This window comes from Odocoileus virginianus, chromosome 28 (assembly GCF_023699985.2).
Source record: "Odocoileus virginianus isolate 20LAN1187 ecotype Illinois chromosome 28, Ovbor_1.2, whole genome shotgun sequence".
NCBI lineage: Eukaryota > Metazoa > Chordata > Mammalia > Artiodactyla > Cervidae > Odocoileus > Odocoileus virginianus.
In genome coordinates, this window is record NC_069701.1 from 25,944,490 (window position 1) to 25,971,378 (window position 26,889).

Sequence of the window (26,889 nt, forward strand, 5' to 3'; positions counted from 1 at the left end):
CTGGCCATTAGATGTGAAAAGCCAATGCACTGGAAAAGAACTTGATGCTTAGAAAGACTGAGGGCAGGAGGAGAAGGGGGGTTGACAGAGGATGAGACGGTTGGATGGCATCATCGAGTCAATGGACATGAGTTTGAGTAATGTTGGGAGATAGTGAAGGACAGGTAAGCCTGGTGTGCTGCAGTCCATGGGGTTGCGAAGAGTCAGACACAACTGAACAACTGAACAACAACCAGGGTAGAAGACAGAATAACCTGGAAGTGAGGGAAGCAGAGGCTCTTTGCACATGAGCAGTCTCACTCACCAGGAAACTCCCCCCTTCCTCGGTGCCGTGAGCCAAGCCCCACGGTGGGGAAGGGGCAGTGTCCCTTAAGAGACTCAGCCTGGATTCTGTGCAGATGGATGAAGCGGGGTCTCCTCCTTCTCCGTCATCTCCATGGACACCTCATCCCACATGTTCCTCTCAGTCTGTTGCCCCTTCACTATCATTTCAAGGTCTTTGAAGGAAGGGACTGGGTTGGTACTTTGTGATGTCGACCACCTGATGTTTGATGAGACTCTGCAGCCACTGGAAAGTGCCTGTGGTCTGGGCTAGGCTGTGTGCAGGGCTTCCCTATTGCTTTCTTAAAATCAAAGAGTGCAGAAGCCAAAGGAGGCAGGGAGAAGAACCTCACTGACTAAATATCAAGCTAGCAGACAAAGATATAGGGTGAAATTCCAGGCCCTCAAGGAAGTGAACCAACCAATCAATCAGAAATGTCTTTGTCAACGAAGTGGGGCCTGTGATGAGCCCAGCAATGTAAGTTATGCCCCACCTTCCCCTCAGTTCAGGAGGGGCTGGTGGGTAGATACTTTAGCCTGTTGAGAAACTGATAGTGAGCAGTCCTCTGAACTCAATAAATAGCGCTTGATCTGGTCAGAAGGGAAGAGGCAGAACCTGAGATGAGGAGGACAGGAGGGCTCCCCTTCTCTTCACCTGCAATGGCTGTGGGCCGGGAAGCACCATCCACACTGGTGATGGATGGCGATGTCGCGCTCTGAGATCCCTGGAGGACAGGCCAGGCTACTAACAAGGAAAATGGTGCTGTGGGTCAACTCAATAGGCATGAAGGGGCTTCTCTGGGGGTGCAGTGGTTAAGGATCTGCCTGCCAGTGCAGGAGACACGGGTTTGATCCCTGGTCCGAGAGGATCCCACGTGTTGCAAGTAAGCCTGAGTGCCACAACTACTGAAGCCCGAGTGCCACAACTACTGAAGCCCGAGTGCCCTAGAGCCTGTGCTCCACAAGAGAAGCTGCTGCAACGAGAAGCCCAGGCACCGTACTCAGAGAGTAGCCCCTGCTTTGCGAAACGAGAGAAAGCCCACAGCCAGCAACGAAGACCCAGTGCAGCCAAAACCAAAATAAATAAATAAATATATAAAATAAACAATAATTTTAAAAAATGTATATTAAAAAAATAAGAATGAAGGGCAAGGACACCATGGGGGAGGGGGATAAAGCCAGAATATCTGATTGTGGTGCGGGGAGTGGGGAGGTAAATGGGGAAACATTTGTGCAGCTTGGTCATCTGTTATTTTCTCTAAACAGATGACTCTTTTCTTCTCCTCCAAAACAACCCACATGTCTTTCTTACACGATGAAGCATGATTCATACGCCAGAAAGAAAAGAAAACACCATCAGGTGCTTAAAAAAAAAAAAAGATGCAACTATAATTGGAAAGATCAAGAATTTGTGGTTCACTTCCAACAGGTAAACAAAGGCATGTTTATGCTAGGTCTCCCCTTCTGAGTCTGGGTGTTGTCACCCTGGGCTTGGAACACTGTCCCGTCCTATTCACCTGACAGATTAGGCTCCATGGAGGCAGGCTGCCTGGGTCTGTCCTGTAATTCAGCATTAAGTATCCTATTGATTCACTGAAGTGCTGCCACGGATGTTAATGGAGACAAATATTGCGGCTGTGGGTTTTCAAAGGGCTGAGTAATTCCCAAGCATCAATAACATCTGTCATGATGTAATGCGGGGCGACCTCAGGATGCTTGACTAGAGGCCAACCATGAGAGCGGGGCTGCTGGAAGGGGCCCTTGGATACTGACCCAGAGTTTGGGGAGGTGGACCCACTAAAGGGAGGATGGTGGGACTCGGGCTGAGGTTGGGCGGTGGCAATGAGGCAGTGGTGACTGTTGACAGCACTTCCTAGTGACTCCTCATGAAGGTCACGGAGCATTAGAAAGCACAAGGATCTTACACGCATCTCTCAAAAGCCTGCCGGGTCCTGGGAAATGAGACTACCCTGCTGCAGAGAATAGGGCATGCTTTCCCACTCACCACCCAGAAGCATGGCATGCCCCTTATAATACTGAAGCAGAATGCCTCTAGTCCTGTACTAGCTGGCCCTGAGTAGCAGCTCCTATCCTGTGCCCCGTGATCTGAGCATGGGACTACGTTGGGGTATGACTTTAGTGACTGCTTTCAGAGAGGTTAAGTTACGTATTCAAGGTCACACAGCGAGGCAGTTCTGGCCTGGACTAGAATTCAGATCTTAGAATTTCTTGCCTAGGTCTATCCCCAGTCACCTTATGGAGGATTGCTGGAAACTATTTGAATATATGACCTGAAACAAGTGATATTTCCTTCTAAAAGGCTCTGTAAAAAACCTCAGGGTTAGTAATTGTAAGAAATCAATTACTCGTAAACAAATCCCATTTCAGTCAAATTCTACAGGCCGCCTAATCTTTCTACAGTCCAATTCAGTCTCTGTACTGCTACTCACATTATCTTGCTACAAGATGAATCTGATCTTGTCAGTTCCCGGCATATAGACCTCCATCAGCCCCTCTCTGCGGACAGGATAAACTCCTTGGCATGATCACGTTCTCATCTCGCCTGCCCTGCCCCATCTGCAGTTTGATGTCCGGCCCCTCCTGTTCCCAGCCGCTGTGGACATTGCTGACCCTTTTGCCTCCTCTTTTTTTAATTTTTTTTTAAATTAAAAATGTTTTTTCTTGATGTGGACCATTTTGAAAGTCTGTATTGAATTTGTTACAATATTCCTTCTGTTACATTCTTGGCTTTTTGGCCATGAACCTTTTAGAAGGAAATATCCCTGGTCAGCGATCGAATCTGCACTCCCTGCATGGGCAGGCAAAGTCTTAACCACTGGACCACCAGGGAAGTCCCGTTCTGTGTCCTCTTATCCTCTGTGTCTTTTGTACACTGGCTGCCTGGGAAACTCTCACCCATCCTTAAAGAGAGCCGGCTCTTCTCTCCTGCCTGAGAACCATCCCTGCCTCTCTGTGCACAATTAGTAGCAGTTTCTCCTCTGGGCTCCACAGGACACCGTTCAGCCTTTATTTTATCTCTATTATCACAGCCTTCCTGTTGCACTGTGTTTGTTTTCTTATCTAAATCCAGTGCAATGTGAACTTCTGTGTTGAGGCGCTGCTCCTCTTTCATTTCTGCATTCCACTTCCAGGCACACAGTAGGTGTTCCCTGCGTGCTTCTCCAGTGAATGGGAGGCTGTATTCCGGAACAGAAAGAAAGCTGTGGGGTGGGAGCCATCGGTCGGGTTTAGGGCACATGCGCTGGCCTTGTCCAACATATATTTCTGCAGTCTTGGGCCTAGAATCTTCATGGAATGGAAACCAAAGGAGAGGAAAGCAGAGCTTCAACTCAGAAGCAGGCTGGGGGTCTTGGGGGTGTGTGTGACATTTTACATCAAGTTCTTTGCAAACAGTGGCCCCGGGTATGTGTACAACCATGGACCCCCGGGGGAATAGAGACTGACCTCCTAATGGGGGAAAGAGAACACCCTGCTTTGAGGTACAGCAGACCGGTGAGTGGGGTGGATACTCAGATGTTCAATAATTGGCAGGGGGAGTGCATTGACCAATCAGAATGGACGCGGGCCATAGGGCTAAAGCAGGACCAAGCATGAACCCGTTAGGTGCTGGGCAGCAGGGGGTATCATGGGAGAGGGTTTGGGAATAATAGAAGCAGCTTGGACGAGGAGGCTTGGACCCCGTATCTGTCAGTATGAAAATATTTCCAATTTTAACAACTGGCCCTGATATAGCTGTAGTGGTACATACCATCCTGTTAATAAGTCTCATTCAAGAATAACAAAAATTCAAAACTTTTTGGATAAAGAAGATGTGGTATGTGTGTATCTCTCTATATATGTATTTATATCTATATAATATCTATCTATATAATGGAATACTACTCAGCCATAAAAAAGAAGAAATTAATGCCATTTGTAGCAACATGGATGGACCTAGAGATAATCATATTAATACTAAGAAAGTCAGAGAGAGGAAGACAAATAGCACATGATATGTGGAGCCTAAAAATGATACAAATGAACTTATTTACAAAACAGAAACAGACTCACAAAGAGAGAGAACAAACTTACGGTTACCAAAGGGAAAGATGGGCAGGGGAGGGGAATAAATAAGAAATTTGGGAGTAACATGTACACACCACTATACATAAAATAGACCAACAATAGACTTGCTGCATAGCGCAGGGAACTCTGCTTAGTATTTTGTAACAATCTATATGGGAAAAGAATCTTAAAAAGAATATGTGTGTGTGTGTGCACGCACATATGCACACTTTGCTCCATACCCGAAACTAACACAACCCTGTAAATCAATCGTACTTGAATAACAAATTTAAAAGAGAAAAACAAAAATTTTGAACCCACTTTCAAAGGAAGGTGAGTGTGTATGTATACTTGCATGTGTGTGAAGGAATGAGGCCAAGCTTTTACAAGAAGGCAGCATTTGAGCTGCACCTCTAAGCTTTCACTGTATTTCCGTACAAGGAGAAAGCAGTGGAGATCGGGGACTTCCGGCATGTAGAGATGAATGAGTTCACAGATGTGTGAATGGGCCTGCTTGGGAAGGTGACTGACCGCAGGGTGCTTGGAATCGCTGGGGCAGAGGAGCGGTAGCTTTGCAGCCAGACTAGGAAGGGCCTTGGAAGCCTTGTGGATGCGTTGTTGTCTCGTTCGTGTTCCTACAGCGGGGCTCTGACCAAACCTTGCTGGTTGGGATGGCTTCGGTGGCCCTTGCTGGGACACCCAGTGGTGAGTCTTCACCAAGTCTGGGGCTTCACCTGGTGAGGGTTCAAGCTTTGCCTTAACGAGGAGTGTCATGGCAGCCCCCTCAGCTCCATGGTGACTGACGCTGCCCGTCCAGCTGCCACGAGGCCGATGTGTCCTACCACGCAGCATCATCTCCTAATTAACACGTCTAGTCAGGTCCAGCAGTTGGCTTCGGTAAACACACTCCTAGCAGCTGTCACTGGGACCCCGCGTGGGGCCTGCTGCCTCATTAGCTCGAGAGAAGGGAGACGCCATTGGCGGCGGGCTGAGGGGGAGGGGTGCTCTTTGTGGGTGTTGGCAGGATTAGAGAGATGTCAGATGCTCAGAATGCACTCGTGGGGCCCAGTGGAGGGCTCCTCTCTTCTCTCGGTGTAGTGACACCATGGGGTGGGTGGCCCTGTGGTCAGGAATTGGGAGGCCTGAATCCTCCTGCCCTCTCTCCCACCATCTAGCTGGGCTAGGTGTCCCCCTCCCCCAAATGCATTAACATATGCTGAAGCTCTGATCCTCACTGTGACGGTGTTATGAGGCAGAGTTCAGGGAGGTTTAGAGGACTTCATGAAGGTGGAGCCCCCACGTTGGGATTAAAGCCCCTTGAAAAAGAGGACGAGGGACTTCCCTGGTGGTTCAGTGGTTATGAATCCGCCTGCCAGTGCAGGGGCCACAGGTTTGATCCCTGGTCTGGGAAGATCCCACAAGCCAACTAAGCCTGTGAGCCACAATTACTGAAGCCTGTGTGCCCTGGAGCCCACACTCTGCAACAAGAGAAGCCACTGCAATGACAAGCCCGAACACCGCAAACAGAGAGTAGCCCCTGCTTGCCGCAACTAGAGAAAGCCTCGCAGAGCAATGAAGATCCAGCACACTTAAAGATAAAGAAATAAAAAAAAAAAAAAAAGAAAGAGGATGAGGCAAGTTTCTCTGCACAGCCCAAGGAAAGGCCATGTGAGGCTCTGATCAGAAACAGAGTGGAGAATCTACCCGCGCCAGCACCATAATCTCAGACTTCAGCCTCCAGAACCACTGCCTGCTGCTTCAGACACAAGGCTGGTCTCTGGTAAGTTGCATAGCTTCCCTCATAGCTCAGTCGGTAAAGAATCTGCCTGCAGTGCAGGAGACCTGGGTTCGATCCCTGGTTTGGGAAGATCCCTGGAGAAGGGAATGGCAACCCACTCCAGTATTCTTGCCTGGAGAATTCCACGGACAGAGGAGCCTGGCAGGTTACAGACCATGGGGTTGCAAGAGTTGGGCATGACTTAGCAACTAAACCACCACCAAATTGCCTAGCCCCCCAGCCCAGTTGTAAGGGCCTGGGCTCCTTATTTGAAAACAGGGATTGTATCAGCCCTAACTACCTCGCAGGCTTGTTGAGTGAGTCTAATGAGAAAATAGAAATTCCAAGAGATAAAACCCCTCAATACTATGAAACAAGCAGGCCAAGGCATGGCTTTCATCTGGGGATGTGAGGAAGCATTCTTGGCTCAGGCACGGTTAGTCCCGTAGTGTTTCTCAGGACACACTTCCCCTGCCTTTGCAGGGCGTCCTGGCTACATCCTCTGATCACTCATTACATCCAGCCCTTGCTTTCCTCTCTCATCCTGCCAGGACCCTCTCCCTCCTAGGGGGCCCAACCAGCCTCACCCTCTCCGTTAGATCCTGAAGGAAATGCTCTCTCCTTCCTCTGGTGGTGGGAGCATTGCCCAGGGCTCTGGGGGTGAGCAGCCCACCTCCCAGTGACAGTGTAGATATACTTAGCCCATCCCTTCCCCACCCACCCACCCATCCCCCAACTCCAGCCTTGGATTTTGAGCACATGTCTAAGCTCTGGACCCTGAGAGTACAGAGTAGGCATGCATGCTAAATTTCTTCAGTCCTGTCCAACTCTTTGCAACCCCATGGACTATAGCCCACCAGGCTCCTCTGTCCGTGGAATTCTCCAGGCAAGAATACTGGAGTGGGTTGCCATGGGGATCTTTCTGACCCAGGGATCGAACCCACGCATCCTGTGTCTCCTGTGTTTCAGGCAGGCTCTTTACCGTGGAGCCGCCGGGGGTGGCAGTTGGTAAATGCCCTCTGAGCAGGAAAAGCAATATATACCTCATCCTCACAGCTCACCTAGCCTCGGTGGGTGATCTCGCAGTTTCCCGCAGCCACTTGTTCTGCTATCAACCTTTCTGTAGACCGCCTCTGAAGGCTCACCCATGCTTCCCCTGGGGCAAGGAATATCTGTTTCCTCTTCGTCTCTCCCTAACAGAACAGAGAAACTTGATGGCCCTCCTCCCCGCCCATGCTGGAAGGGTGATACCGAGCACCCCCTTCTCCTCCCAGTCTTCAGATCCCCTGAGTCTATCTTGCAACCTGGAGCCAGTCCCCCTCCTCATTGCCTCCTCAGGGCTCCTTGCTCCTGTTCAGGGTCTCTTCTGGGTAAAATCTGAGCAACCGAGGATGTTGTGAAAGTGTCGAATTTTAGCAGGGAGGCAAACTTCACTGACCCAGCAGAGGTGTCACACCCACACAATTTCTGAACTGTTGATAACGAGCATTTAAAGGGCACAGCCTAGTTTAGAGAGCCTGGAAGGCTGGCCATAGGATGCAGGCTGCAGAGTCTAATTACAAGGCTCCCCTGCCCCCCCTTGTTTTCCTCTTTCCTCTCTGCCCTTCCTAACACCTGCGCTCACTCCCTGCCCATAAGGCATATTTTTTGCTTCCGGATGAGACCTGTACGAAAGGTGTGTGTCTCACATTTTCTTCCATTGAGCTGCTCTCTGGGGGATGTAGAGATCTTTAGCATGGCCTGCTGTGTGGCCTTGGTTTGCAGAGGAGGCGTGCATGTGGGTGAAGGTGCACCAGGACTGTGCTCCCAGGAGACAAGCAGATGTTTGCACCCTGGGAAGCTCAGCAGGGATCTGAGCAGGGACATGAATGATTGGCAGTTGCCAGCCTCCTGAACTTCCTGGGGCGAAGCTCTGGGGTGAGGGGTGGGGGACCAGCTGAGGGGCCTCTGGGCCAAAGGGGTGTTTCTTGGGCAGCTCATGACACTTTTCTTTCCAAATGGCTGCAAGGAGTGGGGAGAAAAGACAGCTGTGAGATATGGCTTTGCCCTCCTTTCTCTGGAGGGTGGAGAGACTGTTGTGTTGGAAAATAACTGTTGGCTCCTCTAGTCTGCCCCCTGCCCTGTGAATCTGAGCTGTGTGGACTGTGACACTCGCTTGCCATAGGCTTTGGACTGGGTCTGGCCGATGAGGAGGCCTGAGCAGGACATCAGGAGGGAAGTAGGCCAATGACCAAGCAAGGAACCCAGGCCCCTGCATTGGGAGCGTGGAATCTTCGCCATTGGACCACCAGGGAAGTCCCATTGGTTACTTCATTCATTCATTCTGCTCTTTCCTGAGCACCCTCACATATCTCTAACAGATATGTCCTATTATTATCACCATTCTCACAGGAGGAAACGGAGTCAAAGAGTGACTAAGCAGCTTACTGAGGACCACACACACCTGGGAAATGTTGCATCTGGGGTTTGAAGTGGGGAGTACGACACGGGAACTTGAACCTTCAAGCTTCAGCACAATGTGTCTACTGGCAGCAAGAAATTATTCACACATAGAAGTAAAAGGTCCTGAGTAGATCCCTTCTTTCCTCCTTCCCCCGTCATGCTTCCCCGGGCTCTGCTCAGAGCAGGTAGGACTGTGTGTGCACAGAGAGATGGGGAGAGACTAGGTGAGCAAACCCCGAGGCAGAAGTGTGGGGTGGGTGCAGGCGGAGCCAGGGCGCCCCGAGATGATTTTCATCGCCTGAGGAAGGGAGTGCGTGTCATGCTCTCACAGCCTCTTCCTGTGTTGACACCATAACAATCCTTTACTTTTGTGGAGCACTTTGTAGTTTTCAAAGCACTTTCAAATCCATTAGCTCATTTTATCTCCACAACAATCTTGAGAAGAGGCAGGAATTGTTATCCTTGTTTTGCAGATAACAGGCTCAGTGAGGTTTATGTAATTCGTTCCAAGGTAGGGAGCCTAGCTGGGTGGTGAACCTTGGTCTTAGGGTCTGTGCAGCACACTGCACTTTCTTTTCCATCATTTTTTGATTGGGGGTCATTTGAGGGGAGGGCTGGCTCCCCAGACCTCCAGAAACCCCTCACTCCTTGGCTCCAGGCCACCTTGTTGTTTAGTCACTAAGTTGTGTCCCACTGTTTTGTGACCCCATGGACTGTAGCCCGCTAGTCTCCTCTGTCTGTGGGATTTTCCAGGCAAGAAAACTGGAGTGGGTTGCCTTTTCCTTCTCCAAGCGATCTTCCCGATCCAGGGATTGAACTCATGTCTCCTGCATTGGCAGGCAGATTCTTTACCACTGAGCAATCAGGGAAGCCCTCCAGGCCACCTAGATTATATAAAGTTGTGGTTCTCTGATTTTACTGGGCATCAGAACCACCTGGAAGGCTATCATGCAGGTTTCTGAGTCCTGTATCTGATTCAGGAGGTCTGGGAGGCCCAAGAATTTGCATTTCTAACAGGTTCTCAGGTGATGCTCTGAGACTGCTCGGCCAGGGACCACATACTTTGAGAACCATGGATATCAAGCAATGTCTTACAGATATTTAGCTGGATTTCTCTCACTAAGGCTCATATTCTGGGCTACAGAAACCCCAGACAAAGAGAGAACTGACCTTGTGGGTCTCTCCCTGAGGTGAGGAATCTGCATGTGTCTCGCTTCACTGACAGACTGCTGTGTGGCCCAGAGAATGGGAAGAAAACCTCCGGCTTTCGGTTCATACATACAAACGGAAAATGTCCACACACGAGATTATTAATTCATTGTTCAATTAAGTTATGATCTCCAAAATTATCACAATATTTGGCTCAGAGGAAGGCAGCATTGAATAGCTTGTTCCACGTAATGTGTGAATAATGTAACTTTATTACTTTTCTCGCGAGTGAGTAATTGTGACTGACACGTTGGCAATAACATAGATTACCTTCTCACCCTCCCCTCTCCCTGTTCTCAGCACTGAGCAGTTACCTTCTCATCTCTGCTCCTTTCTGGCTCACCCCCTCCCTGCTGCCAGCCCCCTTCTCATGCCACTTCTTTTCTGTTCTGCCTAAAAAGCAGACCTGCAGAGGGGCAAGACAGCGAGGGGCTGTGGGTCCCTGGAGACAAGGGTGAGCAGTGTGTCCAAGCCCCCTTGACCACCCTGGGGGGAACCCTTGTAAGGACCTGTTTGAACCCTTGCTCACGCTGTTCACTGTACCCTCCCTTGTCTTCCATGTCCTCCAAGTCCCTGGTCCGTCCACTTAGGGGCAGTGTACCACAGCTCAGCTGCCCTCTTCTCAACAGGTGTGAGCTGGTCTGGACACACACTGGATGCAGGGGCAGTGTACCACAGCTCAGCTGCCCTCTTCTCAACAGGTGTGAGCTGGTCTGGACACACACGGGATGCAGGCAGGCAGCTGCTATGGCAGAGCTCTGGCAGGGGCCATGCGTCCTGCTGAGTGTAGGAGTCTCTGCGTTTCCCATCTTGTACCCCCTTTTAATCCTCCCGAATCTAGCTTCTGTCTCCAGCTGACCAGTTCTGGGAAAACATGTTCCTCATCTGAGCCCCTCATTGCTGCCTCCTGGTGCTCTGGGCACTCAGGCTATTATACAGAGGGCTGTTGTCAGCACCTTGGACAGCTCCCAGCATCCTAAGGGATGCTCTCTCTTTTCTATTATCCTCCTTAACTGCAGATTGGCTGCCAGTATGAGGAATATACTTACAAGCCCTCACCAGTCCTTTCTTTCCCTATGGCACTTGGGGTCTAAATATATATATATTTTAAGAAATTACTCTTTAAATGTTAAAATTCAGTTTAAATACTCTTGTCTTTCTTTTTTCTTCATTCATCAAGGCATCTTTTTGTATATTGATTTAGGCTGAAAATTTATCCACAGTGTAGATATATGGAAAGGGGCTTCCCCCATGGCTCAAAGGCAAAGAATATGCCTGAAATACAGGGACACAGGAGATGCCACTTCAAATCCTTGGTTGGGAAGATCCTCCAGAGGAGGGCATGGCAACCCACTCCAGTATCCTTGCCTGGAGAATTCCATGGTCAGAGGAGCCTGGTGGGCTACAGTCCATAGCATCACAAAGAATCAGACATGACTGAAGTGACTTAGCACGCATGTATATAGATACGGAAAGGACAGGAAGGATGGATGTATCCCAGAGAGCAGGGTTCCCCAACTTCCAGGATCTGAGGTGGAGCTGATGTAATAATCATAGACATGTAGTGCACAATAGATGCAATGCACTTGGTGCTAAAAGGTTAGGGACCTCTGCAACAGAGACCTCATTTCACATGGCTCAGTCATGTTCTTGCCAGAGTGTCCCTGTCCAGATGCATTTCCAGCCTCCTTCAGTGGACATAAATACAGTCCACTCCACATGAATCAGACCTGGCCCCTGGGGAGCCCTTCCTTCTTGCTCTGGAGGGCTGATCTGGTGATCTGGCTTAGCTTCCCTCAAAGCTCCCGTTTGAAGGGAGTGTTGTGCGTAGTTGCTCAGTCATGTCTGACTCTTTGTGACCCCATGGACTGTAGCTCACTAGGCTCCTCTGTCCATGGGATTCTCCAGGCAAGAATACTGGAGTGGGTTGCCATGCCCTCCTCCAGGGGATCTTCCTGACCCAGGGATCTAACCCGGGTCTCCTGCATTGCAGGCAGATTCTTTACCCTCTGAGCCACCAGAGAAACACATTTGAAGGGAGAACAGTCTCTCTTTCTGGGGTGACCCAGTGTACAAGGCTGATTTGCATGAGGACTAAATGAGTTGTCTGTTTTGCTCTGTCAACAGGTATGTGGCTGGGACCTGACTTTGCTCTCCCTGGAGAGTGGTGGGCACTCCCTCTTAAGCATGTTCTTTGTGCCAGACTCTGTGATAAGCACATGATGTGAAAGATTCCATTTAATCTTCACAACAATTGAATGAGGAAGGTGCCTTCTTTCCTATTTTGCAGCTGGTCAGGGACAGAGCCAGGAGCCTCCAATCAAGCCTGCGTTTGTCACAATACCATAGTTGCTGGCCTCCCTGGGTGAATGCTTGGGATGCAGCTGGGCTTAATCAAGGTGAAGTGGATGACGGCTCACAGGGCACGTAGAATGGCTGGGCCGGGACAACTCTGGAGTTGAGGGGAAGGACCCCTGGGCTGGAGAGGCGGGGAGGACTTTGTGTGGGAAATAAGGCTTGATTCTTGGACCGCAAAGGTTTAAGGCTTTACTTCTCAAAAATGTACAAAAGGGAAGCAAGTGTCTTTGGTGAGCTCGGCCCTGCATACACCTGGCAGGGATGTGTTGGGGGGTCAGTCTCCTTCATCTAGCCCTCCTCACACCCCATTTCCACCCAGCCGGGACCACCCGCTCCCTCATCAGTAAAGAATCAGATTTCTTAAAAAAAAAAAAAAAGCCACTTATTATTTTGGCAATCTTAGGAAAATGACAGAAAACTTCAAATTTCAGTTTTCTCAACTGTAGAAATGGTAATCGCACTATCCTTAGATAGCCATAAAACTATGGGATACAGGATACACAGGTACACACAGGTATGGCATGTACTTGGCACTCAACAAACATTACTGTTATTTTACTCTTGAGTTAACTTCAGACGGGGGAAAAAAAAAACCAATCTCAGAGAGCTGGAAGGATCAGTGAGGAGTCATCTAAGTAGCCTCTGGCATATAGGACTAGAGGCCCCGGAAATGAGTTGTCCTCCCCTTTCTTCCCTGCTGCGCTTGTCCTCTTAAGGGCTCAGTGATGCTCAGATCTTAGAATTGGCCCTGACCGGAGCAGTGTGTGAAGCCACGGGGTATGTGGCTTTAATACCAGGCTCATGTTACAGAATGTCGGGTGTCAGCCCCTCCCCCTACTTCCTAGCCCTCTTTGCCCGCTGCCCCCACCCCCCTACCGGTCCCTCCGTGGGCGTCTGGACTTTTGTGCTGCTCCCCTGGACCCGGCACTCCTGTCTGCGGTGTTTCTACACGGGTCACAGTGCCCTCTTCCCAGCGCTCTCGGTATCCGCCTGGGACACGTTTCTGCTGCTGTTTACAGTCATGGCTGGGTGGGCAGAGCCCTCTGTGCCTCCTCAAAGGGGAGTGATAGGGTCGACACCACACAAGAAGTCCAGGCCACCTGGGCTTGGATTTGAATCCTGGTTTAACACTTACGGTGTGACCTTAGGGAAGTTGCTTAGTGTTATTGAGTCTGTGTCCTCCTCGGAACAATAAGAGTGACCCTGATTTCGCTGCATTGTGGGGGGATAAAAAGAGATGACATATGAAAGCACCTAGAAGGGTCTGTGCTCAGTAAGCACCAGTTTACCTCCCTTCTTCCGCCTTATTCCTCCTGCTTCGAAGCCTGCGTAGGGGAGGGGCAGAGGGCAGGGTGGTGAGGAACTCCCTGCTCCAAAGTGACTCAGTCCCTGCTCTTCATCCCTCACTGTGACACGCTGCTTCCTCACTGTACTCTGGAAAGCCTAGATCCAGACTAAAGGGTTTTTTTTAACTGGACATGTTTTCCAGGGTGGAGAACAGAACTTCTTCATTGCGATACTGAGTTTTGATTTCCGGGGTGCTGAGTTTTCATTTCTATCTGGGCTGATTTCAGAGTACTTGGGAAATTTTAGTAATTAGCAGCCGCAGCACTAATGAATCATGTCGAAACCATCCTCTTCTCACTTCGCCTCTCTTTTGCTCTGAATGCAAAGGCTCCAGAAACAATTATAATCCTGTGTGTCCCTCCTTGGGCCTCTGGCCTCACGTTCCCACTACAGATACTATGTTCCCTGATTATCACTCTGGGCAGCCTCCCCTCCTTTCTTCTGTAGCCTCTTATCCAAGCCTTTGCCTATCTGCTTGCCCAGACCCCGCAGGCACACTTAGTTAGCTAGCTTGTCCTCTTGCAAATCCACCTATAGGTTTATTTCAATTCCTAGTGTTGGAAAGAAGAAAAAAATGAAGCAGGTCTAAATCCTGATAAAAATATGGCTTAGTGCTGTCTGGGCTGATAAAATACTACTTGGAAAATGGGGACCTATTTCTCTCCCTTTCAAGGTTGGGCACTTATAAAGGGATAGAAATGCATAGAAAGATTTCCTTAGCAGAAGCTAATAATCAGCAATTCCCACATTCATCTACCTACTCATCCATCCTTTCTTCCATCCATCCAGTTATTCATTTAATAAAACTTGCAGAATGTCTGCAGGGTACCAAGCCTAGCCTGGCTTTGGGGATACACAGATGAGGGTGGGAAGACTGGCAAGTAACCCGAGATCACTATACAATGTGATGTACCCTAAGAGTGTAGTGGGAGCCTGAGGAGAGATGTCTGAGTCAGGGGCAGAAAAGTACAGATGCTCTGAAGAAGGAGGCACTTGAATTAAAGATTGAAGACTGAAGAGGACTGAGCTTTGCAGCACTCCCTTTCATTAGCACACGTGTGTTACCAGGATTAATAAGCTCCAGAATCTTCACAAAATTTTCATCTGCTCCAACGCGTGGGGAGAACTGTAACGTCCCAGGAATGGGGAGCTCAGCACAGGAACACTACCTGATGCTGCTTCGGAATCAAAACACTTAGGTCACGTGATCTCCTCTTGACAGGATTTTCCTAAAACATGCCAGAGAGATGGGAATAGAAACACCTCCCTTGTTCTTAAAGAATCCAAAGCTCTACCATGTTTCTCCTCCAATCCACCATTTGCTATTGCTGGAAAACTCTACTTGTTTATCCTCTGGCTTTAACTAAAGTTGATGATTTTCTCCTTAGGAGAGCCAGAAAGTCTACCTGTTTCATCAACCCTCCTTTTCAACTAAGCTCAAAGGTATGGGAGTTGTCCTCTGTTCTGTGCTGGGTCTAGCTCCCAGAGTCTACACAAACAGAATTCATTCCTGTATGGATGGGGAACATTGTCAATCCAAAGCGGAAGCATTGGGGTGAGGGACGGCCATGTTGCTATAGATGGTCTGGGAGGATAGACCCTTGGTCCATGGATAATTCTCTCTTTTTAAAAGTTCCCCTCACTGCTCATATACTTTCTTATTACTGCAGTCATTTGGCAGGCAGTCTTGGTCATGGATCAGCCTTGGTGAGTGGAAGCCCAGGCTGAAGGCTTGAAATTCATTTAATGTAGGAACCTTGGTGAGCAAGGTTGCTGCTGTGAGGGGACCGCTGGTTTAAAGCACCTCAGTCTTAAAGAGCCAGGTGGTGACTGAAGCATCTCCTAGAGCCCCCCATGATAGAAGGCATAGTGTCCAGATATGACTTATTACTCATCTCCTTTTCTAGAATAGGTAAGCTCTGTTTTGCTCAGCACTGTGTCCCCAGGGCCTGGAAGAGTGCCATCTAATACTTTTTTTTCTGGATGAACTAAGATTCTCAAGTAATGTGTGAGGAATCTCCATGGGTCCCATTGGTATCTTTCAGTCCTGGGCTGGGCTGCCAAAGTCCACAGCTTCCTTGTGACTTAGCTGGGCTCCCACCGTCCCAAAGCCCAGCCAGAAGAAACACTTCAGTGCTAATGGATCTGAAAACTTAAGCTCTGGAGGGCCACCTCTGTCAGATGAGATTTGCCTTCAAAGCCCACTGGCTCTGATCTTTTGATAACATTTTAAAAAAAGAAACCTTGTGTAGTGACTGAATCAGTTCTATCTTCAGTGAAGGTCTAGGCAGCTATTTGTATTTCTGTTTGAATTTTTGGGTCCTTTTCATTTTCTACTTCTGGGTAAGCATAAAGGAGGAAAAAAAGTTCCTTTGCTTGACCAAACCTCATTTACAAGTTGTTTGTGTGTTTTTTTAATGGAACCCAATCCCTTAAGCCTTGAAAAGTAACCTCCACAGAGCTCAATAAACCATTTCTAACGTGGCAGCTTCTAATCCAGGAGAGTTCAGAAGGCAGATGCTAAGTAACCACCAATTGCATCCCAGGACAGTTCCGGCCAGCCTCAGGACTCTGTAGCTTGGAGATGTGATCCGCTAATCCCGACGCTATGCTCACGTCCGCTCTGCAGGCTGGCCTGACTTACGCAATTAGTATTCTCCCCGGTGTTGATTTTGTTCAAATATATTGGGCCCATCAATCACCCGCTTTCCAACTCATCTGTCTGGATCAGTCAATTACAAAGTTATATTGGAGCCACTAGGATTTCTGTGAAATAGACACAAGAAGGAGCTAAACTCATTTCAGGTTTGACCTCTGAAACTGGGATCTGAGGAGGCTTAGTCTGCTTACACTTCATGGCTATCCAATCCAATCTGGCCTGGAGAATAGAAAGGCCACTTGCTTAATTGGGAACACTTTAATATAGATATCCATTAACTTATGCTAAATTACAGTAAAACATCTATGGAGGAACTTGATGTGACATCTGCATGAATACTAAGTAACTTCATTACGATCAGCACTATGACAATGAATATGAAATGAACGTGCCCAGAGAAGACAATTAGTCTCCCACCTTCCCAAGCCATTACTCCTTTATTTCCCACCCATACTGGGCTAAAAAAATAAGGCATAGACACTCTATGATAATTTTTTTCTTTTGAACCCATCACTTTCCTTCAGCTCTCGGTCAATTCTTGAGAGTTCTGGTCATTTGCAGGATGGAGACTGGCTTGGGCCACTTGGAAGAATAGCCATGGACAGTGAAGGGAGGGGGTCCTGGGGTGCCACTTTGGTTTGGGAAAGAAGGCTGTCAAGACTGATGGGACAACCCACTCCCCACCCCCAAACACAGACACATACACACAGACACAGAATTGGAAGGTGGCCTCATCTGGAATAAACAGACTGTCAGGTCAGATTATGAACATCAGAAGCATTTCAATCTGCTGGCTGCATACCCTACGTGCTGAGATCTGAGGGAAGGATTTGGCCTCGGAATTAAGTCAGCTTTTCCTTCTGGGTTGCATGCAACTGAGAAGTGTGGCTAGGAGGGTCCAGGAGTCAGATAAACACACCTCATCGCACTTAGTCTGAGCTACACAACTTGGTCTTAAAGACACCTCTCATATTACTTGGTGCTATTTCACATGGAAGAGTGTAAGTGTGAAAGTGCTAGTCACTCAGTCGTGTCTGACTCTTTGTGACCCCATGGACTGTAGCCCACCAGGCTCCTCTGTCCGTGGAATTCTCCAGGCAAGAATATTGAAGTGGGCTGCCAATCCCTTCTCCAGGGGATCTCCTCGACCCAAGGATTGAACCTGGGTCTCCTGCACTGCAGGTGGACTCTTTACTGTCGAGGCCACCAGGGAAGAAGCCTTCTTCCAAACCTCAGGGTGACCCACAGGGACCTTTGTACTTAGGGATGCCTAACTCAGTGCGAGAAGCAGCTCATGAAAAAGGCAAGTAAGAAACAATATTCCTGGGTTCCCCCTCTGTCGTTTTGCCCTGGGTCTCAGATCTTTACCCACTGCTGTTTTCTCCTCCTCTCCTTGACCTTCACAGCAGAGACCCCTGGCTCAGTCCTGCTCATCCACTTCTACCCATTCACATAGACCCATGTGACGGATGCTCACTCAGCTCCTTCTCGCAGGTACCCTTGCCTGGGTGTGCTTCTGCCTGACTTACACTCCTCCTTAGGACATGAGTGTCAGTTCTGTAGCTCCAAGCAGCAGCTACGAAGGGAAGGGGTCCTCTTTGCATCATACTCCAGGCAGGTGTCAGTGGAGAGAAGCCTCCCTGTGAAGTATGCAGACATCCTGGGGTGCTTCAGATAGAGCTCAGGTCCCAGTGGGCAGCTGCTGGGTGATTCTGGAGAGCCAGAAGCCCCCCTAGAAAGGGTAGACCGCCATAACCCATGGGAACAGAGGGAGTGCCCATCATCTCGTTAGCATGTCAAGTAACAGATTTTGATGATGCTCCCCTGCCTTCTAGCTCCAGTTTCAAAACCTTCCCTGCGTGGGCCTCGCTGGGGTTGGTGATTAGTTCTCACTGTTCCCTCTTCCGAGACCAGTGAGTGGCTCAGTTTGTGCCAAGTTTCCCTGTAAATACTGTGGCTGTGCCCACACGAGGCAAAGCATTCCTGGGAGATAACACTGAGCTTGTTTCTGGATTCCTACTGGGAACAGGAGGGGAATGAAATTGCCTCTCTGTCAGAGCACACTGCCATGTGGCCAAGCCCAAGCTAGACTCGCAGGATGTGAACTCTGTCCTACTCGCTGTTCCCTCCCTCTCCTCTGCTCTTTCCAAGCAAGCTCTCATTCTAAAAGGAACAGGTCTCAGACTTCCCTGGTGGTCCAGGTGGAAGGATTCAACTTCCAATGCAGGGGGCACGGGTTCCATCCCTGGTCAGGGAACTAAGACCCTAAGTTCTAAGGGTCTTAGATCGCACTAAGAGATCTTTGCACTAAGATCTCATAAGCCGTGGGGCAACAAAGCCCGTGCACCATAGCGAAAGATCCTGGATGCTGCAACTACAACCCAATGCACCCCAAAATGCAATAAATTTTTTTTTATTTTTAAAGAAGAACAAGTCTCAGTTCCTTGGGTGACCACTGTCTCCAAGCAAACATCTGGAAATAGGCCATAAACAAACAAGAAGCCTCACAAAAGCCAAGAGCATCTAAGAGGAAAGGAAAGGGGTTATGGACATACTGGAATTTCAGTGAGTAACGAGGCAGAGGGGTGTGGGGGGATGGAAGAGAGTGCAGAAACAGTCTTACTGAGGCTGGGGAATGGATGATGTAAGGTCTTTATGTCCTTCCCAGGTTCATGATCTTATATGTGAAAAATTCTAAACTGCACATCCAGTTCAACAAAGTGAACATTTATCAAGAATCTCGTCTGTGTCTAAGGCTCTAAGTGAAAAATTCCAAGGTAAACCAAGTATGGTTCCTGAGCTCAAAAATCCCTATAATCCAGGAGGGTGGAAAAGGCACTTGAGCAACCCTCCATCTCTCCTATTTTCTCTCTTTTTTTCTTTCTTTCCACCCAGTGCAAGGCAGATTGCATTAATGGCATGGTAACTCTGGGCTGATGTAAAGAGCACTAGAATTAGGTTCGTAAACCTGCTCCACTCTTACTAACTCTGTGATATTGTGCAAGAGATTGAAACTCACATAGCTTTGATTTTCTTATTTCTATAATAAGAATATTAATGATACCTCTCTCACAGGATAAGTGTAAGGATGAAATAAAATATGTTTATTAAAGTTCTCTGCACTGAGTAGATGCTTAATAAATATTACTTGAATGAATGAATTATAAGTAAAGAAAATGTTAGGGAAACACAGAGGATGGCTCATCAATAGTTAGGAGGGACAGCCTCTGAGATGATCTTGAAAGGTAAAGAGGATTTCAACAGGTACAGATAAAAGCTAGTTCCGACAGAGGGAACGGCATGAACGCTGAAGTGGAAAAGTGTAGGTCACACAGGAGAGGCAAGTCCTAGGGGAAATAAGACTGAAAATATAGGTCAGGCTTTACTGTGGCCTGTGATTTTTGCTATGCTAAGGAGTATGGGCTTGAACTTTGGGCCAAGTGAATTATTAGGGATTTCAGAGAAAGGAGAGATCATATTTTAGGAAAATCAATATGACAATCAAATGAGGGGGGTTGTGCTGGAGATGAGCTGGGGACAGGGAGATGAGTTTGGAGGCAATGCCAGCCTCAGCTGAGGATCTTCACTGGTGTTAGCAGAAACAAAGGAGAGGGAAATGAAGGGTCAAGTGAAGCATGCAGTTTTCACATGGACCCCACAGGTCCTCATCTATAATCCCCAAGCACTGAAGGTGTGTCTCTTTCAGAGTCGGTTGGCATGCCAGTCTTTCTCTACTGAGAGCCACTGGAGGGCAGATGCCAGCCCATCTCAGCAGCGCCCTCAGTTATAAGTCTCCATGGGTCATACAGAGTAGAAACTCTACAAATATTCATGGCGTAAATGAACCAATCAGTGAGTAATAGCTGGGCATAAATCAGAGGATATGTACTCAAACTGGGCTATAGTTTTTGGCCAGAGGCCTCCCACATCTGAACAGAAAGCATCATGGCACAAGGGGAAATTCTAGGTTTCAAAAGAAAAAAAAAACAAACCAAAAAACGTAGGAAGGACGCTCAAAGCCTTTGTTAATTAAAAACACGAATCGCTCTTCAGGGAACATTCCCTGCATCCCATTCTCTCTCCTGGCTCTGAATGGCAGATAAAGTGGTATCTTTGCCTGTGCTTTGGACCACATTTAATTAAATGCCTACATCGACTGCTTCCTCACATACCTTGTTTTATTTCCTTCCCTTCTTTTCCATGCTAAAGAGGGCCAGGGCTAATACTAATGCATATGCTGTTAAACCTTTTTAATTAACTTCAACTTCTTCCAGAGATTTATGTTTAAACAGTAAATTTTTTGTTGATACTCAAATACATAGGCGGCACTCAGAATGATGTACGAGTACTCTTGTCCTCAAAATGATTCTTCATGAGTTACCACCAGAGACATTTTCATGAGCCTCCTTTATTAAAATAATAATACTCAGCAAAGCAATAATGCTTTACAACCAGCAGCTAATTAACCTGCCCCACCCCCCACAGGTCAGCATTAGCATCTGCAGGTTAAGATATGAGCGCCCAGTGGGTCTCTCTCTTTAGAGTCAGCACTGAATCGGTTTGGGTCTGTGCTCCGGCATCGGTGAGTAATGATTTTCATTTAAAACGCATCTTTGTTCTCGGACTGTAGCTCAATCTGTTATTATCCTTATTTATTTTGTTCTTGTTTGGTACCTTCCCTGCACTGAGTATCAGCATGCCTAATCTGCACTTGACCTCCTGAACCAGAATTTAACCATGCCTTGGAAAAGCCAATGGATTCAAAACTCGGGTTTAATTGCAAAATCCATTTATTTTCCTGTAACTCTAAATTTGTGCTCCAAGCATTTTTAATCATGATCTGGGTTGTCAGTTATAATTGCCACACAGCAACCCTCTGCCAACCAAACCCATCTAACCTACCCAAGTTCCTGTTCCATTCGTCATGTTGAAACAACACTTTCCCCCACAAGCTGATGTAGTTCTCTTCCATGTTATACCATCAACGGGCCAATTATTTCAATTTTGGCATCAGATTCAGAAGAGAGTTTAATGATCCTCAATGGTATAAATGGAATTTTTATTCCTACAGCAATTTAGTAATGATGATGACATTTAGGCATTTAGAAAGGATTTCTCGTTTCCCACCACCGACAAACAGGAGGCTAGATGATCGTTTTAGGCACTTTTCTGGGCACTTTGGGTTTCCCTGGTGGCTCACCTGCTAAAGAACCTTCCTGCCAAGGCAGAGGATGTAAGAGATGCAGTTTCGATCCCTGGGTCGGGAAGATCCCCTGGAGAAGGAAGTGGACATGAGTTTGAGCAAGCTCTGGGAGTTGGTGATGGACAGGGAAGCCTGGAGTGGAGTGCTGCAGTCCATGGGTTGCAAAGAGTTGGACATGACTGAGTGACTGAACTGAACTGAACTGATGTAGTAACATGAGGGAAAATAACTACAGTCCAGGTGGAAAGCAGAGAATGGTTCTTTGCTGTAAGACTCCTCAACTGGATGAAGACTGACTCTTGGGAACTGGTGATTATATAGGATGTGCAGTGTTTCTAGGGGCCTTGGTGGCTGTCCAACTGAGCAACCTTCTCTACCACCCCAAATCTCACAAATAAACCCCAATGAAAACAACTCCATGTTTCTGAGGCTGGAGGCTGCTTTTTACAGGTGTCAATGCAGGCATCAGGGGATGCAAAGCCAGTGCACTTTATAATAGCCGATTTTGACAGGACGTGTCTGCTTAGTGCTAGTTATCCCAGAGCCTAACTGGATCTTGAGGATAAATCTCTTATTTTGGTAGCACTTTAAAATAAGTGGCAGCAGTTCATGCATAATTACTTCTGAATTATCTAGGGGATTCATCAGGTTTGATTATAGATGCATAATGAATTTACCAAATTTGCGGGTATTAGGGAGATATTAATTCCATATGAAACCTCACAATTCATTCATGTGCCATTTGTTTTCATTCCTTTTTTATAATAAGCTAATTAGTTTAAATTATTTGTACTCGTACAAGGTCTTGAAACACATATAAGGAATGATTATACCAGAGCACCCAATAAATGGCAAGCTTTGGAGACAGCATTAATTGTGATAAAGGGTTCATAAAGCAGTCGCTGTTCAATTCTCCCATTTGGGGTGGTAATAACAGGTCTAATCATGACACCTCCATAAAGTCACGGGAAGTCCCTAATTAACGTTTTTGAATTCAGATATTTAAGACAAGGTGGAGGAAGTCATTATGCCAACTAGAGAAGGAGGCAAGAGGGGGAGTTTGATCTTGTTCTAAGCAAAGGGGAAAAGATGAGAAGGCAAGGTCTTGTTAACACTGGGCCAGAAGGGAGTAGGCGCGCATGGTCTCTGGCCTGTTTGGAGAATTCCTTTAAGAAGAACCCGTGTTTCTGGGAGTCACTGGCAAACTGGGATTTAGCCTCTTAGAATGGAAGTATGGGCTTCTCTGGATCAGGGACCAGGATCTTTGGCTTTGTTTTTTGATTTTATTTATTTATTTATTTATATAGAAATGGTCCCATTTGGGGGCTTTCCAGATGACTCAGTGGTAAAGAATCCACACCCCAATGCAGGAGATACACATGTGAGTATGATCCCTGGGTCGGGAAGATCCCCTGGAGAAGGAAATGGCAACCCGCTCTAGGAGTCTAGCCTGGAGAATCCCATGGACAGAGGAGCCTGGCAGGCTACAGTCCATGGGGTCCTAAAGAGCCAGACATAACTGAAGGACTGAGCATGCACGCAGGATCCCATTTGGCCAATGAGCTTGGGTAGGAAGGAGCCTGGACTGAACTGACCGAGGGACAATGGTTATCATACCTTGAGCAGATTCTAAGTGTTAGGCAGTGTGGTTGGCACTTTATATACATTGAATCATTTCACCCTCATCACAGTCCCTATAGAATAAATGTTATTATTATTTCCACTTCACAGGTCAGGGGACTTTGAACAGGAGGTCACAGAACTTTCCCAAAGTCATCCATTCAACCAGTAAGCAGTGGGGCTGGGACCCTGGGGATGTCTGATTCTGAAGCCCCACACTCCATCACTCTGTGATCCACAGTCTCCTGGATTCCCCACTGTCTCCAAAACACCAGGGCTGTTATTATAAACCTCATCAATGCCACCCCTGTTATTACCATCCCAAATGGGGGACTTGGAAGAGTTATTCTTTTTTGAAATCTTAATACCAAATTTTCACTGTATAGGCAACCCACCAGGTCAGAGGCCTTCAGATTTCCCTCCCCGGGGTCCCCTTCATAGAGCAGTGACAGAAGGGCCAGCCACCTCACTGATCTCCTACTGTCATTAGAAACAGCTCCACAGGGGTTAATGCAAGAAGTTCTGCTTTGGATGAGACACTGGTTTAATTTATATTTGATTAAAAAAGTCATTCATTCATGCATTCAGCAGCCGGTATTTGTTAAATGTCTCCTACACTCTTAATTGGGTTTTGTTGGGGGGGGGGTGGGAATGGGGGAGAGGGAGCAGGTATAATAAAGTGTATGCCAGACACTTGTTTATAATTTTCTTGGAAGAATATGTGTACACACCTGAAAAGTTAAGTAAATAAGAGAGTGATTGAATAACCAGGCAACTGAGACATAGACAGTGAGCTTTCCATAGTCAAATGAAGGAGACAGCACTGGGGCCTGGCGTGGTCCTTAGAGGAAATGGATGTGAACTGCTCGTGGAGGATGGGCAGGGATGGGATGGCAGAAGGCGCACCAGCTGGACCCAGTGAGGAAGCCAGGCTCCAGGTCTCAGTGAGTAACCAGGAATTTGACCTTGGGAAGAGTCACTCTCTAGGGCCTCAATTCTTTGCTGTAAGTTGCAGATAATGACACATCACAGGGTGGTCATGAAATTCAAATGGACATGGACACAGAACTGCTCTGACGTCAAGTGCAAAACACACGCTAGATACTGCATGAGAAAAGCACTCCTGGGGCAGACATCCTAACACGAATTCTGGGTACCACACTTTGAGTTCCATTCCAGCTCACCTGGACAGGCAGGCCCAGCTCTGACCAGGCAGCATTCAGGGTGACATGCTGCAGGCTAGGGCAAGGAGCAGAGCCCGTGTACCTAGTGGGAGAAGCTGGACAAGATGTGGTAAGACCACGGCCAATCCCGCAGGTTCCCTGATAGTACACAGGGGAGGACAGTGAGACCTGGGGATGGGAAGGAGGAAGACACAGGAGGCTGTTGACGTTTCTCCCGTCTCTTGTGCTGCCAAATGGAAAACAGCATCCCCCTTCTACTCTAGCCACACTCAGTCGCACCATAAAGGGAGATGGGAAAGATACCATGTGGGCTTCCCTGCTGGTTCAGTGGTTAAGGATCTGCCTTGCAACGCAAGGGACACCGATTCAATCCCTGGTCTGGGAAGACTCCACATGTCCTGGAGCAACTAAGCCTGTGCACACAAACTACTGAGCCTCTGCTCTCCCGCCCGCGTGCTACAACTACCGAGCCTCTGTGCTGCAACTATTGAAGCCCATGAGCTCTAGAGGCTGTGCTCTGAAACCAGAGAGGCCACTGCAATGAGAAGGCCACGCACTGCTACTGGAGAGTAGCCCTGCTCACCACAACTAGGGAAAGCCCGTTCACAGCAAGACCCACCACAGCCCCTCCCAAAATAAAAATTTTAAAATTAATTTTTTTAAAAAAAGATACCATGCAAATACCAATATGAAGATTCGGGGGGGGGTCCCCCAATTTCTCCCTGGACAGAACCCCCCTGGGCCCATGGCCGAGTCTTCTACTTGTCTATTGTTCTCTGCACATCAGGCTCACTGGGGCACTCATCTCAGCCTCAGTCACAGCATGGCCACAGTCCTCAGTTCTAGAATTTACCGTCCTTGAATCTCCCTTTTCCAGGGCTCTGGTTCCAAGGGAAGCCTGGAAGTGCTAATTTCTACTTTGAGAATCTCTTTGACTTGGAGAGACTCTGCATTCAGTTTCAGTTTTGGCAACAAAACTCTGCATTCAGTTTCATTAGGCTGATAAGTGAGGGCTCATGGTTAGGATACCTGGGGTGGAAGATGCAAAGGCATCTTCTACAGGAATACTCATTTTATCACCGTGCTCTTGTGTATATGCTAAGTTGCTTCGGTCGTGTCCAACTCTTTGCAACTCTATGGACTGTAGCCTACCAGGCTCCTCTGTCCATGGAATTCTCCAGGCAAGAATACTGGATTGGGTTGCAATTTCCTTCTCCAGGGGATCTTCCCGACCCAGGGACCAAACCCTCATCTCCTGTGTTGCCTCCTGCATTAGAAGGCGGATTCTTTTTTTTTTTTTAAACCACTGAGCCTTCTAGAAGCTACAGAAAGTTGAGGTTTCTCCTTAGCACCCAGAATTTCTTCCATTTCACCAACAAAATGAATCAATCCCAAGCAGATGGATCAAGGATACTTAAACTGAAAAGAACTTTAAGTAAATACTTTGTCCTTTTCCCCTACCTCTATGCATCTGCCTCTAAAATACCAAATATGAAGCCAGCCTTGGTCTTTCTCAGAAGACCTCCAAGAAGGAGAGTTTCCTATTGTTAACTCAAAGATGAAGGTGGGCATGTGTAATCTAGGAAGCTCTCTTGCTTCAGATGGATGCCCTCCCTCACTTCTCACCGCACCTTAGAAAGTAATGGCCTGAAAAGACCACACCTGTCTGGAGGGGGCATTGAACTTGGACCTCATCGCTCCAGACATCTCCAACCTGATACCATGGGAGGTTTGAGCCCCTAAGAATACAGATGCTTGGACTCAGTGGAAACTTGTGTACTTAAATCTCTACAAACTTTCCCTTTCACACTGCCTCATTGCTTTTCAGTTTTATTTTAAACTGTGAATATCTTAAGGATTTGCTTCTCTAAAGCCTTGTCTCCACTCCCTAAATTATATTAGCAACCTATTAGATGCTGAAGTTGAATTTGGCTACCTGATGGGAAGAGCCGACTCACTGGAAAAGACCCTGATGCTGGGAAGGATTGAGGGCAGGAGGAGGAGGGGACGACAGAGGATGAGATGGCTGAACGGCATCATCGACTCAATGGACATGAGTTTGCGCAAACTCTGGGAGATAGTGAAGGACAAGGAAGCCTGGCCCGCTGCTGTCCATGGGGACGCAGAGTCAGAAGCGACGGAGTGACTAAACAACAACAACCTGTTAGGTAATAGGCGAGGAGTCTGCTGAGGGCCCTCATGTGCCCCAGAGGTAACTCCTTGGTCTTTCCTGGCTTTAAAAAGACAGCTCAACCTGCCAGATATTAATCAGGATGGAAGAACACATTGAGAGACTTCTCTAGCTCACTGGCTGGCCAAGGCTGAATTAAACACAGGTCTCACCCACAGTGGATGGGTGATGGTGGAGCAAGTCTGTCTTTTGTGTTGGGGGCTTGTGATCTAGCAGCTCTCCCAAAGATTTTTGAAAAGGAGAGAAGGGGGCAGGATTGGGTTAGGGGGAAGGGGTAAGAAAGGGGATTAGTCACTGGAGTCAGGATAATTATTCCTGATGTCAAAGCCTCATCCAGGAGAGGTTTCACTGTGCCTGTTTTTATCCAGAAGACAGTATAAGTGGGATCTCTTGAAATTAGGTCACAGCTTGCAAAAGCAGGGGCTTGCCAAGGTGCTAACTGCCTGAATTCTCGGTGGGTTCGCACAGCTCTCTGCTCTGACAAATGCCTTCTTTGTTTCTCTGAAAAGTCTG

The 26,889-nt window shown here is 47.8% G+C and overlaps 1 protein-coding gene across 3 annotated transcripts in view; it reads right to left on the minus strand.

Moving 5' to 3' along the window:
* KIRREL3 (kirre like nephrin family adhesion molecule 3) overlaps positions 1-26,889 on the minus strand; it is a 592,142-nt gene that overhangs the window by 194,982 nt on the left and 370,271 nt on the right. The gene's annotated exons all lie outside the window — the stretch shown is intronic.